Below are 15,963 nucleotides of genomic sequence, written 5' to 3'. Positions count from 1 at the left end.
TTGTTTGTGCTAAAGCATGTTTAAAATTCAAGTTATGAGCATGATACATGTGATAATTACGCGAATAGAATTTGTCTAAATAATCTGCTAAATAGATCAGTGTTATGTGATTCGTAAGAAACGCACGCTTCCGTTGCCAACACCTTCATTCCATCCATACTTGTCAAGTTCGTCCTAGTCTTTATAGATGATGTGCTCATCTACTCGAAGAACGAGAAGGAACACGAGGAACGTTTGAGGGCCACTCTACAGAGGTTAAGAGCCGAGAAACTCTATGCTAAGTTTAGCAAATGCGAGTTCTGGCTTAGCGAAGTGAACTTCCTCGGACACATAGTGACGGCAGAAGGGATCCTAGTGGACCCAGCTAAAGTGGAAGCTGTGCAACGTTGGCACTCACCAACGACGCCCAAGGAAATTTGGAGTTTCCTAAGACTGGCAGGATACTACCGACGATTCATTGAAGGATTTTCTAAGATAGAGAGGTCAATGACTCAACAGCTCAAGAAAGGACTCAAAGTCAATTGGACCCCGGAATGAGAAGCAAGCTTCCAACTGCTAAAGGAAAATTTGACCACGGCACCAGTTCTAGCCGTGCCGGAAGCGGGAGTCGACTATGTGGTGTATACAGATGCATCGAAGGTCGGACTCGGGTGCGTGCTGATGTAGAAGGGAAAGGTGATTGCATATGCATCACGCCAGCTAAGGCCGCACGAGTTGAACTACCCTACGCACGACTTGGAATTGGCAGCAGTGGTGCACGCTTTAAAGATCTGGAGGCATCATCTATATGGAGTTCGATGTGAGATCTTCACAGATCATAAGAGCCTCAAATACTTATTTGAGCAGAAGGATCTGAATATGAGACAACGCAGATGGCTAGAATTAGTCAAGGACTACGACTGTTGTATAAATTACCACCCAGGCAAAGCCAACGTGGTAGCAGATGCCTTGAGCAGAAAGACTGCACCCTAAGTGGCTACTTTCCTCACACAAGAGGAAGAGCTCCTCCGTGAATTCGCCAAGAAGCGACTGGAGATAGTAAGAGCCTCGGAAATGGTGGACATCATAATTTCCACCTTAGTCATAGAACCAGACTTAAGAGCCAGAATCATCGACGCCCAGAGACGCGATGAGGCATTAGAAAAGATTCATCTCAAAGTGAGGACCAGAAAAGCGGACAGTTGCCGCGTAAAGGCGGGTAACGCTCTCACTTTCGAAGGGAAACTATGCGTACCCAATGATGAGGCACTAAGAACGAGATCATGAGTGAAGCTCATGAGACGCCCTACACTGCCCATCCTGGAAGTACGAAGATGTACCTGGATTTGAAGAAGCAATTCTGGTGGGATGGCATGAAGAGAAGCATAGCGTCGTTTGTAGAAAGATGTCTAGCATGACAATTCAGATGCTAGAGGATATGTTGAGAGCCGTAGTGCTCGATCGTGTAGTAAACTGGGAGCTAGTACTGCCACTTATAGAGTTCGCCTACAATAACAGCTACCAGGCAACTATAAATATGGCCCCATATGAAGCACTTTATGGGAAGAAGTGTAGATCACCGCTTTACTGGGATGAAGTTGGTGAGAGAAGGATTCTTGGACCAGACTCTGTAGATGAAATGATAGAAATTGTCCGACAGATCCGAGGGAGCACTCCCGCCAAGCTTCGGAAATGTGCACAATGTGTTTCATGTATCACAGTTGAGGAAATATGTGTTCGACCCCAAACACATAGTACACCAAGAAGAAATGGTGTTAGAGCCAAATCTGAGCTATGAAGAAAGCCGGAAGCAATTATGGACAGAAAGTAAAAGAATTGAGAAATAAAGCTATTGTAACAGTAAAAGTCCTATGAAAGCACCACGGACGCAAGGAGGCGACGTGGGAGCTTGAGGACCAGATGAAAGAGAAATACCCAGAGCTTTTTGCCTAACCGAGACAAAATTTCGGGACAAAATTTTGTTAAGGGGGGTAGAATTATGAAATAAATAGTAGAAATTTGATAAAGAATAAAAGGGTATTTTTATTTCTTGAATAAAAACCAATAAATACAATATAAAGAATTTCAAGCTAATGAGTTACAAATGCTAGAAAGAAATACATACCAACTATTAACGAGTTTTGCGTACATGTTGGAAAGAAAGTTAAGTCGAACTACGCTATTACAACTCGAGACCCCTAGCGACTATGTCGACCCCCAGATTGTAGAAAGCCCGAGAGGGTGAGATCACGAGGGAAACAATCTCGGCAGCTAGCGTTGGGCACTGCCAATACCTATCCAAAATCAGACCGAAACACACATTAGGTGGGGTTTTAGATGCATGAATAAAAGACGAACAAACACCCTATATTAGAAGAGGGAAGAGGGACATTACCTTTCAGAAAAGTGAGAAAGAGCTAAACACCCCTTAATCAAACGAATTGAGAAAGGAGTGTAGAGACTTAGCTTGGCACGACGGCCGACCCGGCGACGGCTGGGAGACAGCAGCAGTGTTGGTTACGCCGACCATACCATGACAGAAACGTCACTATTTAAAGGAGTGGTGGAGCGGCGGTGGAGTGGTTGAGTATGTACCGGTCGTACCGAGAGCACCGCTGGTTCGGAGGTGAGACGAAGGGGCGATGACGGTAGCTCGACGATGATGCCCTCCGCCATACTCCGAGGACAGCTACGCGAAGTGATGGAGGCCGAGGTGGAGAGCCGAGAAATTTGTCAAGCAAGGGCGAGGGGGATCCGCCGGAAGGCAAGTTTTTGATGGTGCCCGGTCTGGTGGCGGCGGCTGGGAATCGCGCCGATAACCCCAGCGCAAAGGATCGCCACCCCGTCCCGGAGAGGAAAATCGAAGGTCGCCTCAGTAGGTAGCCACCGCCTGCATCGGCGATATGGTAGTGGTGACTGTGATGAAGGAGGAGCAGAATTGAAGGGGATTTGAGTCGACCTTTCCGTTTTGGGAGTCGGCTTTGCTGAGAAAGGGAGTAGAGAGAGTTAGGGTTTGGAAATTTGAATTGGGGATTTTGGTGAAGATGAAATGAGAGAGAGGCGACGGTATTAGGGAGTATTTTGGGCCAGATCACTAAAAAATTGGGCCTCCCTTAAAAGAAATAGAATTTTGGCCTTTGGGCTAAAGGAATAACAAAAAAAGAAAACAAAAGAAAGGGGAAAAGAAGAAGGGTTTTAGATTGGGCCGCTGCATTTTTTATTAAGCTGGGCCGGAAAAAAATTTAAGGAACCCTAAATTAAATAATTGGGCCACGCTTAATTATTTGGGCCACCGCCCATAACAGAATTTAATCCATGGAATTTATTCCTTAAGCCACAGAAGAAAAGAAATAATTAAGCCATGTTGAAATAGTACTCAGTATATGATTAGATGAGAATTTCATTAGTCACAGAAAGTATTTCAAATACTTAATGAAATTAATCCTGGTATTTATTATACCCGAACAGATCGGCTAGATTCAGAATAAATTAAATCGCCGATTTAATTAAAGTTTTAAGACTTCTAAAATTAGAAGGTAAGAAGTAAAATAATAAGCACACGCTTAGGCATGCATACAAACAAGATAAATAATTACTTAAAGCCTAATTTAAGTACATTATTTTTATAAAGGAACGTCGTCGCACGACGAGTAATCCCAAGTCAGGAAGCGCCAGTTTGAAAGAGTTAAGCAGACGAGGTGGGATTTTCTTTCAAAATGTGTTTTATGTGAAAAACATGAATATTTTTAGATGAATTGTCATGCCTAGTTTTATTTATGATTGCCTATCTGTTGGCTATGCCAAATCAGTTAAATTGATTTAGGGTCCCAGTAGGTCCACAAACCCTACTCGGACTAGTGTACACATAGGGACCGTGAGCTAGCGCAAGCGTTGGCCGGTCCAGTGACCGTCGTGGAATGTGGCCACATTCTCGGTTCACACAGATCAGATATGGTATTTCATGAGAAGTTCTATGACGGCAGTCTATTTTCATAAAGAAATAACAGTTTTAGTGACCGGAAATTGTTTTCAGAAAAACCCGGTGTTCACTCAAGTTTGGCTGACACCTAAAAGAGAAATGTTTTCGGTATGAGCCCACTAAGTATATCAAGTACTCAGCCCTGCATATTATTTTCCTTAATGTGCAGGTTGATCGGTCGATGCAGATGAGGTGTTGGGACAAAAATTTAAATAAGTAGGAAGATAGCTGATGTAGTATGTCTTCATACATATTGCACCGTCTTGGTACTCTTCCGCTGCGAGAATCTAGACTTTGTTTTTAGAAAAGACAATGCCCAGAAATTACTCTGATTCAGTATGGTTTTACTCTTTTTTGCATTTAGACAATGTTTCTCCTGATTTGATTATCCTTTTATGATGAGTTGAGACCATTTAGTAAGTTTAGTCGCGAAATAGCTACACTTTCTTTGACTAGGGAGTTGTGGTCGTGACAGATAAGGTCAAATATGTCCCTAACAATTTATTTTTGATTTCATAACTTTTCTATCAAACAAAACGGACTAATTAGAAAAAAAATTAAAATTAACTCGGATATCAAGCATTTAAAATCAAATCTTTTTCTAATTTCGTCCTAAATCTTGATTACTAACTAATCTAGCCATATCCCATCTCATTTATCAAACGAGCCCTTAAGGTTAACAAACAAGAATAAGGTGGGAAATTCATGAAAAATGGAAGTGTGAGATACAAAAAGTTATCTTTATGTTGGGGTGTGTTATATTGTAACTCAACCCTAAATTGCTAACTACAATTAAATAATAGACATTGAATCATGAAATTAAGGCACAAGATTATCCATCCATGAGTATTAGGGGTATTAATGTCAATTGACTAAAAGTTAGTTATAACTAACTTTAAAAAAATGTCCAAAAACTTTAAATGATTATAACTATCTCAATTTATATTATTTTTTTACAAAACTTTTATCAAATTAAAGATAGTTTTATAACGATTCTAACGAGATCTTACTTGCATATGTTTCGATGTCAAAATTTGAATTTTTTTTTAATTTTCATATTTTTCAAAAGTAGCTTAATGTCAATGTAACTAATATGTCAATATAATACATATACAATGTCAATGTTAAATTGTGTTGACATATTTAATGAATCATATTGATATGTTAATGCAATATATTGATATTTTGATAAAAACCCTAATTTTGATAGTTTTATATCTATTTAAATTTAAATAATAATAAAATAAAATTATATATGACGATTTATAGACCACTAGATCTCAACAAATATTATGATTCTAAATTAGTTATAGTTAGCAATTAAATGTTGACTTTAACTATTGATCACTCCGCTCGTGTACGTGTATATCTATTCCTTTAAAAAACTGCTTTTCGATAAACTCCCTTCTAAATTGTATTCCTATTTATTGTCGACTACTAGCAAACGAAACAGACCATGACTATGAATACCTATTGCATTCCTATTTAGATCATATTTTGATGAATGTTTAAACATTTATACTCTTTTAAGCGCTTTGATATTCTCCGTTATAGAAATCTGGCAATTCCACTTTTATTTTAATTGCATTTAATAGATCTTTCATTTCATTTAAAGGATGCCTTCTAGATTGAGTGTTGCTAGGGCTGGCAATTTTCGACACGACACGATAATCTGACACGAATCCGCACGAAATTATTGGGTTGGAGTCAAGTCTTATTGGATCCGTGTCCTTATCGGGTTGACCCATTAAGAACCCGATAATTTCGGGTTGGGTTCGGGTCGGATGCTGGTCGGATACGGGTAACCCATTAAGAAATAATATTATTAATTTTATTATTATTTAAAAATATATATTACTTTATTTTTTTAATTTCTTATAAATTAGGTTTAAATAGTATAAAACGAATTTTAATTGTGTAATTAGGTTAAAAATTAAGGTTTAATCGTGTAATATTAGGTTTTAATCGTGTAATATCAGGTTCGGGTTGTTATCGTGTCGTGTCAACCCATATTATATCGTGTCGATAACGGGTTCGTGTCGGGTGCGGGTCGTGTTCGGATTTGAAGGTAGCAGGTCGGGTTCGTGTTCGGATTTATAGTTTCCTTAACAGGTCGGGTTCAGGTTAGGCCTTATTGGGTTTGGTCATTATCAGGTTGACCCGATAACGACCCAATCCGCACGATTTTCCAGCCCTAAGTGTTGCTAGATAGGTGAACCAATTTAGGTAGATTGCTTGGTGAAAATTGTCATTCAATTTCCTTCATTTCCATTGGAGGAGGTCCAAAGGTCTGAAGTGGAATACATAACCCTTTCATTTTCTTTTATATTTTTTTATGCATTACTTAGTACTAGTATTTTCTATTAGATTAGTTCATAGATTGCAATAGAAGTTTACTTACCTTGGGATTATTTGTATTTCTGTCACGCCAACCCAACGAAGAATGGAGAAATTAAACGGAAATAAATTGAATTGAAATTACAAAGAAGAATTCGAAACAATAAACCGTAAAGATGTAAGCCGAGTCAAGGAGTCCGCTTTCCGCAAGACGAGATACGCCCCGGTAGTGCTCTCGGATTGGCGTGTCGTCCCCAAAGATAAAACGGCTTCGTCTCTGAAGTAGCAGCACCACTAGCAGCAGAGCTCCGGCGAACGAGTCTAAGGCGGGGGCAAAGCTTCGACGGGAAGATTATGCAGAGAGGGAGAGAGCGTGTATGCAAGAATGCTTGAGTTTGTTTTATCTTGAATGCGATGAATGCATGCCTATTTATAGGCCAAGTCCACCCGCAGGGATGGCTGAAGTCAACAGACGTAGTGTCTGTCAACAAGGTCATTGACCGTAACCGTCAGATGTTACTGACTGGTGCACTAGCCGTTGGGAGCTGAAGAGACACGATGCATTTGGACACACTACACGACAGGATACACCATGGACCGTCGGGGTCCATCGGGGACCTTTTGTCTCCCGTTATGCGTCGGGGTCCAGCGGGGACCTTTTGTCTCCCGTTATGCGTCGGGGTCCAGTGGGGACCTGACATAGACCGGGACCACCATGAGTCGGGTTCCGTCGGGGATAGCGTGGAGTTTGAGCTGGTCTAAAAGGAACAAGCGGGGCTTGAACCACACTCAACAACCAGCTCCAAAGACCAATTGCCAAGATCCACGGCTCACGGCGCCCGATGCACGAGGCACGGTGCGCGTCTCGCGGCTCGCGACGGCGGCGCGCTCGTTTGCGGGCGTGTGGGCTCTGTTACCCATCTTATTCCACGATAATTATTACACATAATAATTCATCTTATTAAATACTTCATCAAAGAAGTTTATCATCCCCGGTGTGGAATAATTAACACTTAGTTAATTAATCCCTTAGTTTTTTACTCATAGCTCATTTCTAGCTTTATTGTGACTAACTTTAATATATTATTTCTCACTCACCGGGAATCGGATTTGAGAAAATGAATATGGTACGGTCATCTACTTGGAACTTAGATGACGCTATTGCATTTAATTTCACAAAATTAAATGTTTTGTATCATTTTTTATTAGTCAAAGTCGTTTGATCAAGCACGATTCCAACAATCCCCCACATGATTGAAAATTGTCAAATGCATATGTATGCAGACACAAGCTCAACCCTCAAGAGGTATGTAAGCATAAGGATATGCAGTTTTTGGCTTTGAACCATCCATAGTCAACACCATCGAATACACAGGTGGACTAGTAGCGCGAGGCTTTGAACTATTCCTCAATGGCGTGCACCGAGACAATGATGTTAACACTTAAACACCTCAACCTCATCCGTTCTCAGGTTTGGTTTCCATTTCAGGCCTTGAACACCACTTTGGATTCATAAGTGTATTGTTTTAAGCGGCCCCACTTCACACTTACATAGGTATTTCCTAGTTAAGTATCTTGCCATACTCAGTTTCCTTGAGAACTTCATCTTAACGAGATCCTTTTGGGATCATTAAAAGTCATAGACTTAACCTCACCACTAGGCAAGTTTTTTCAACACTCTATTACTCTCTAGGGAATAGATGTAGATGAGTGTTCACACGAATTCTCACAACTTAGTTTTCCCATTGAACCAAGTTCTTGGGATCTCCAGTCATCATGGTCGGGTTACCACTATGACAATTCTTTAGTTTGTGGATTTCAAACTCATTCCCTCTAGTAATTTATTCATTTGATCACGATTTAACCCTTTGGTTAGTGGATCCGCTAGATTATCCAATGACTTCACGTAATCAATTGTAATCACCCCTGTTGTGAACAAATGTCTCACGGTATTATGTCGTCAACGAATGTGTCGAGACTTACCATTGTACAAGTCACTGTTTGCCCTCCCAATAGCGGCTTGGCTATCACAGTATCTTTAAGGAATTTTTAAGCCATTCTGCTTCTTCCGCAGCTTTATCTAAAGCTATAAATTTTGATTTCATGGTGGATCGGGCTATACATGTCTGTTTCATGGATTTCCACGAGACAGCACCACCCCCAATGGTAAAGACATATCCACTTGTCGAAAGTGAGTCTTTGTTATCGGATATCTAGTTTGCATAGCAGTACCCTTCAAGTACCGAGGGTATCTCGAAAAGTGTAGCTCATGATTTTGAGTATACTTGAGATACCTCAAAACTCTTACAAGAGCTTTCTAATGCTCTTTGTCTGGATTGCTCGTATAACGGCTCAACTTGTTTACGGCGCAAGCAGTATCAGGTCGAGTGCAATTAGTAAGATACATAATGCATCCAATGACCCGTGCATAATCTTCTTGTGCAACAGGCTCACCCCTGTTCTTGCTCAAGTGAACATTGAGCTCTATAGGCGTTTTAGCTGGGATGTCATCATAGGCGTTGAACCTCTTTAGTACTTTCTCAACATAATGAGATTGTGTTAAGGTGATTCCTTTGGATGTTCTTAGAATTTTCATTCCAAGAATTACATCGGCTAGACCCATATCCTTCATGTCGAAGTTTATCTTTAACATGGCTTTCGTGTCGTTAATCACTTGGGTGTTACTACCCATGATTAGCATATCATCAACATAGAGACACACTATAACGTATCCATTATCAGTGTTTTTAATGTAGACACATTTGTCGCATTCGTTGATTTTAAATCCATTTGATAACATCACGTTATCAAATTTCAAGTGTCACTGCAACGACGCTTGTTTCAATCCATAGAGGGATTTAACCAGTTTGCATACCTTTTTCTCTTGTCCAGGTACTACAAAACCTTAAGGTTGTTCCATATAGATTTCCTCTTCAGGGTCACCATTTAGAAACGCAGTCTTAACATCCATTTGATGAATCTCAAGATTGTGTACAACAGCAATTGCGAGAAGCACTCGAATTGATGCAATCCTTGTTACAGGTGAGTAGGTATCGAAGAAATCATACCCTTCCTTTTTCTTTAAAGTCTTTGACTACCAGTCAGACTCTATACTTATCAACTGTTCCATCGTCCTTAAACTTCCTTTTAAGGACTCATTTGCATCCTAAATGTTTAGCACCCTTAGGTAGATCAACCAACACCCAAGTGAGGTTTAGCAAAATTGAATCAATTTCTCTTTGAACAGTTTTTCTCCAATGCAACCCGTTAGGGCCAGCAAAGACTACTTTTATTGATGCTGGTTTTTCATCCAACATAAAAGCAATGTACTCAGGACCAAAGGTCTTTGGTTCTCTGACCATATTACCATGTCTTAGTACTGTATTGTTGGATCAGGCTTTGTTCGCTTGTGCGATTCTAGCGCTTCATCCGTTGATTTAGAACTAGTGGTTTCATTCTCAATTCTCGTCTCAGAATTGGATGCAACATTTTCCATGTCTTTGTGAGGAAATGTATTTTAAAATATATGACATTTCTTGACTCGATTGTTGTTCATACGGTCACAAGTCGGTATTTCAGACTTGTAGACAATAAATTGATATGCACTATTATTAAGTACATACACAATGAAGATGCAATCAACCGTTTTTTAACCGATTGTAACTTCTTTCGGCGGAGGAACCATCACCTTTGCCAAACACCCCCACACTTTGAGGTATTTGTAGGATGACTTCCTTCTCTTCCACAACTCATAAGGAGTGACATCCTTACTTTTGAGTGGGATTTTGTTTAGGATGTAGTTGGCTGTCAAAACAACTTCCCCCACATGTTCTGGGGCATCCCTGAACTTATCAGTAACGCATTCGTCATCTATTTAAGATTTTGATTCTTGCGTTCTGCAACACGATTAGATTGTGGTGAATATGGAGCAGTCGTTTGATGAGTTATACCACATGCGTTGCATAATTCGTCAAATAGGGCTACGTATTCGCCTCCTCTATCACTTCGAATCATTTTGATTCTCGACTTTGTTCTTATAATTTCTGAACACTTCAATTGCTTCATCTTTACTTCTTAAAAGATAAAGATAGCAACTTCTTGTGCAATCATCTATGAACGTAGTACTAGTTTGCACGAATTTTAAATCACATACAACAATGTAAATTTTCAAGGGGTTTCACGTTTTGTTCAATAGAATGAAATAATAATCTAGTAATTTTCGCATCAAGACAAATCTCACATTTGTTTTGGGTATTGACTTCTTTTGTCTTTAGTAAATCCAAGTTTACTAAACGTTTTATAGCATTAGGATTTACATGTCATAATTTATAAAGCCACCAAGTTGAACACTCAGTCAAATAAGAGAAGGTAGTAGCATTTCCATTATTAGCCAATGGCTTTTCAACGCGGCGAATAGCCGATACACTTAGTTTAAAGAGAACCCTCGGTTACATAACATTTTCCGATGGGGTTTTTCAAACTTATACACAAAGAACTATTGGACTCAAATACAAGTTTAAACCCTTATTTACAAGTATTGATCCAGAAACTATGTGCTTGCATATGTTCGGGACATGTAACATTTTCTTAGAGTGATTGTCACGTCGGACGTCATCTTGAGGACTGCATCTCCAAAGTCGACACATTTGGACGAAGCTTGGTTTCCCATGTTGAGCTTCCTGCCCTCAACAGTCTTGTAAATGTAGAACTTATTTCTACGGCATACACGTGGGCAGTGACGCCCGTGTCGATATACCAACCACCCGGTGCCCGGTGCACGGGGCACGATGCGCGGCTCGTCGGGATGCATCTGAAGAGACACGATGCATCTGGACACACTACACGACGGGATACACCATGGACCGTCAGGGTCCAGCGGTGAACTGACGTGGACCGGGACCACAATGAGTCGGGGTCCGTCGGGGATAGCGTGGAGTTTGAGGTGGTCTAAAATGAACAAGCGGGGCTTGAACCACGCTCAACGACCAGCTCCAAAAAACACCCCAAAGACCAATTGCCAAGGCACAAGGCACACGGCGCCCGGTGCACGGGGCACGGTAAGCGGCTCGCTGCTCGCGGGCAACGGCGGCGCGCCGTGCGCGCGCATGTGGGCTCTGTCACCCATTTTATTCCACGATAATTATTACAGATAATAATTCATCTTTTTAAATACTTCATCAAAGAAGTTTATCATCCCCGATGTGGGATAATTAACACTTAGTTAATTAATCCCTTAGTTTTTTTCTCATAGCTCATTTCTAGCTTTATTGTGACTAACTTTAATATATTATTTCTCACTCACCGGGAATCGGATTTGAGAAAATGAATATGTTACGGTCATCTACTCGGAACTTAGATCGACACTATTGCATTTAATTTCACAAAATTAAATGTCTTGTAACATTTATTATTAATAAAAAACTTTTGACCAAGCACGATTCCAACAATCTTATTATCAATAGTTAATAAATCGAGATCGTAAGCTTGCTTAAGTCAATGAATGTGTATTATATTTTCAAAACGAATTTTCTAAAATATTCATAAAATTTGATATGACTTTAGTTTTGAACAAATATTACGGTTCGGGTACAATAATAATATCCCAAATCAATCTCGATTTCGAATTTGGTTTCGGTTTTTGTAACCATTTGACATCGTTCTCTTAAGTGATAATCTATCCGTCCACGAATAGGAGTTTCGCGAATAGAAGTCTCATTTACACTATAAACGGTAATAGAGCTTACATTTTATTTAAAACTAATTAATATAAATGGGATTCATATACCCATAACTTTTTTCCACCACTTTTTCAATATTTCTTAAAACACATACCGGAAAAAATAGACTCCTATTCACACACGGGAGAGCGCAACATAATATGAATAAGGGGGAGCACGACATAATATATAATATGATTATATGAGCCCATTATTTGAGATTAACTGTTCATGTTCATGAAATTTTCAGCAATTAACTGCCAATAAAATAATGATTAATTTGAATTTGATGCCATTTCAACGAACTCCAAACAAAACGTAATCAAAATTGAATAACATAATAGCATCCCCATCCATGCTCTTGCCAAAAAGCATGGATGTGGGCCCGGATCCACTTTTATTCATTTTTTACTCCATGCTCTTTGGCAAGAACACAACACCCACATTCATGCTCTTCCGCAGGGACATGCTCAAGTGTCCCATCATTCTATTATTCAATTTAAATAAAAAAAATTCACAATATTAAAATGCATTAAAAATACCCAAAATACTATTACTAATTACTAAAAAATTAAAAATTACATAATTAAAATCCTAAAAATTAAAAATTAAAATTAAAAATCGTTGATATCCATTTTTTAATTTAGAGAGGGTTTGATTGAGAGAGGAAGATGTAGATGAGTTGTATGAAAATATGGATGATGAATGTGTGTATTTATAGATGATTTTGAGATTAATTTTTTTTTAAAAAAATTCAAAAAAATGGTAATAAAACGACTATATTTTTGGGAATCCGAAAATATACATATTTTTAAGTTTTAGTATTATTTTCGATTTAAAAAAAAAAAAAATGTCAAAGGCTTTGCCGTTAGCCAATAGCACAGCGGCGGACAGGGGCATGTCGTGCCGACGGCATGGACGCTGTCCTTCCCCACAAGCACCGATGCGGATGCTCTAAAAGGCAATACTATCTTCTGTCCCCATTAAAAGTTCCATTCTATAATCTTTATCCGATCTCTATTAGAAATTTCATTTAATTTTTATTACCTTTAATAAGTGAATCTCATATTTCATTATATTTACTTTATTCACATTTTGTTATATAGTACTATAAAATTAAAAGCCATATTTTACTAATTCTTTTTACTATTTCTATTTATAAAATTAAACAATTAGTAAAAAAATGGGACTTCTAATATAGAACGTATATGTTTATTTTAAAGTAAGCATATATCCCTTCGTCCCAAGTAGGTTGAGTCAAAATTTTAGACATGAAGATTAAAAAATTATGTTAAAAAGTTGGAGAAATGAATAGAGTATGAAATACTTCCTCCGTCCTCCCAACTAAGTTGAGACAAAACTTTTGGTATGGAGATTATGAAATTGTATTGAAAAGTAGGAGAGATTAATAAAGTAGTAAAGATATAGAGAGAGTACAGTAGATGATGGAATAAAGTAAGAGTGAATTGATATTTTATTTTTTTTAAAAGAAAGGCAAATGACTCAACTTAGTAAGTTGGGACATACCAAAATGTAAGACTCAACTTAGTTGGGACGGAGGAAGTATAAAGAGAGAGTAAAGTAGATGAAGGACTAAAGTAAAAGAGTGATGGGGTGTTTTATTTTTTTTAACAAAAAATGAAATGACTCAACTTAGTTGGAACATTAAAAAAGAAATACTTCATCTGTTCGTGAATAGGAGTCCAATTTTTTCATTTTGGTCCATCCGTGAATAGAGTTTCGGTTCATAATTACCATAAATGGTAAAATGCCTCACATTTCACTCACATATCATTTAAACCTAATATATACAAGTGAGACTTATATTTTATTAACTTTCTTCCGTGTACTCTTTTGAATATTTCTTAAAACTCATGCTAAAAGGAAACCGAACTCCTATTTGCGAAGTGGGAGTGAGTTAAACTTAACTTAGTTGGCCCGAGGGAGTATTTTTCTTTCTTTTTTGGTGGGGGAGGCTTGTGCTTCCCAACACTTTCTTGTGTACTGTCGTGTAGCTCCCAGTTTTTCCACCTATGTTCCTCATCATCACCCACTTTCCTCTTCCAATTCGCACCTCACCAAAATTTCCTCCCAAATATCTGAGCCTCTGGCTTGACTTGCAACGATCATGTCTTCGCACGTCAAAAATGGTATGCTGCTTTTCTTTCTCTTTTGCTTTTGCTTTTGCTTTTGCTTTTGCTTTTGCTTTTGTTTTTCCCTTTCTCCAGTGCTCTCTCTATCTTCTTCAATAGTACTATTCTCCATTCAACTTCCGCCAGAATTCGAATTCAATCTTGTTCAGTTGGAAACTTAATTTAATCAAAATTTGATTTTTAATCACTGAGGCACAATTGTTTGAGTGTTTCAGTATACCAATTTATCTATTTTAGGTCTGTGTGTTTTTTATGAGGGCTTTGTTTTCGGAATTGGGGAAAATTCGGAGAGAAGCAACTGAAATGCATAATTTTGGCTGTTTAATCACTAATTTTAATTTGTAGAGGATATCATATGGATGGGGCTGGAAAAAGAAACAAATATATCTGGTAGTATAATATTTGATATTGGTTTAATGAATGAACTGAATCTTGCAGCTGCTGATGGAGATTTAGGGAAAGTGTTGGTTAGTCCCAAATAAAGCGCCAATCCATTGGCAGAGCCGTCGCCCGCACCATCACCATCTTCGTCTACTTCCCCAGATCTTGTTCTATCGAATTCAGGGAAGAGGATCGACCAAGTTGGGAGAAAGAAGTACGTAAAACAGGTGACTGGCCGCCACAATGATACGGAGCTGCATTTGGCAGCTCAAAGGGGTGATCTCGCAGCTGTGAAGCAGATACTCGAAGATATTCATTCTCAAATGGTGGGGAGTTTAAGTGGTTCGGAATTCGACCAGGAGGTTGCAGAGATCAGGGCATCACTCGTAAGTGAGGGAAACGAGCTGGGAGAGACAGCGTTGTTTACTGCAGCAGAGAAGGGGCATCTTGATGTTGTTAAAGAGCTGATCAAATATGCAAACAAGGAAACACTTGCCAAGAAGAATAGGTCGTTGTTTGATCCTCTGCATATAGCTGCAAGTCAAGGACACCATGGTGATTACATAATCTTCGATCAATTCATACATCTCCATTCCATCTGTTGCCATTATGGCTCGCATTCGATTGCCTCTCATTATGTTTGCCAAGCTACATGTGGTAACCTATTATAACACGATGGTGTTAATTGTTTAAGCTCGTAAATTGTTGAAATCGGCAGATTGCAACTCACAGGAGAAGAATGCAGAGTGCAGAAATTGAAGTGTGCATGGAGAAATCAGCACGCGTCATGCATGAACGTGAAGATTATATGCATGGATGTGAAGTGATAATGTGGAAAATATCTACATCCAGCTGGCGCTTAGCTGGAGTCTAGTCAGCATGTGTGGATGGAAGAAGAGTTAGTTAGTTAAGCTACAAAATGTGTTAGTTTAGCTTAAGTAGTTTAGTATAAATAGCTCTTCTCTTAGCTTTGTAAAACATGTTTTTGAGTGTGATCAATAAAGATCTTCTCTCAAATTTATTCCATGTTTCTTAATTCATCTTTTTCTACATGGTATAAGTGACAATTACTCAATTTCCGGTGTTTTCTATTTGATTTCCTTCATTATCAATGGCTCCTCGCGGCAGCGGCGGTCAGATCCAGCCGTCGGAGGATTTCTCAAGCCTTTACTATCTTCATCCGAGTGATAATTCCTGTCTTCAATTGGTACCTCAGCTACTCACCGGTTCCAATTACATTAATTGGAATCGATCTATGTCTACTGCTCTTTTAGCTAGGAACATATTGTTGTTTGTTAATGGCGTATTGTTGAAGCTGTTAGGGTTTTGTATACTAGAAATCACATTTTCAAGTGATTGAATACTGTAAAACTCTATATATTCTTTTCCAATGAATGCAACAGATTAATTTTGTCAT

At 38.9% G+C, this 15,963-nt stretch overlaps 1 long non-coding RNA gene across 1 annotated transcript; it reads left to right on the top strand.

Moving 5' to 3' along the window:
• The first annotated feature begins 13,987 nt into the window (after positions 1–13,987).
• On the top strand, positions 13,988–15,567 carry LOC121810878. Its single transcript, XR_006052463.1, has 2 exons — positions 13,988–14,162; positions 14,604–15,567. It is a non-coding gene; the product is annotated as an uncharacterized LOC121810878 (long non-coding RNA).
• Positions 15,568–15,963: the final 396 nt, after the last annotated feature.

This window comes from Salvia splendens, chromosome 7 (genome assembly GCF_004379255.2).
Source record: "Salvia splendens isolate huo1 chromosome 7, SspV2, whole genome shotgun sequence".
Lineage (NCBI taxonomy): Eukaryota > Viridiplantae > Streptophyta > Magnoliopsida > Lamiales > Lamiaceae > Salvia > Salvia splendens.
The sequence above is the reverse complement of the archived record's forward strand: the minus strand, read 5'-3'. Positions and strand labels throughout refer to the sequence as shown.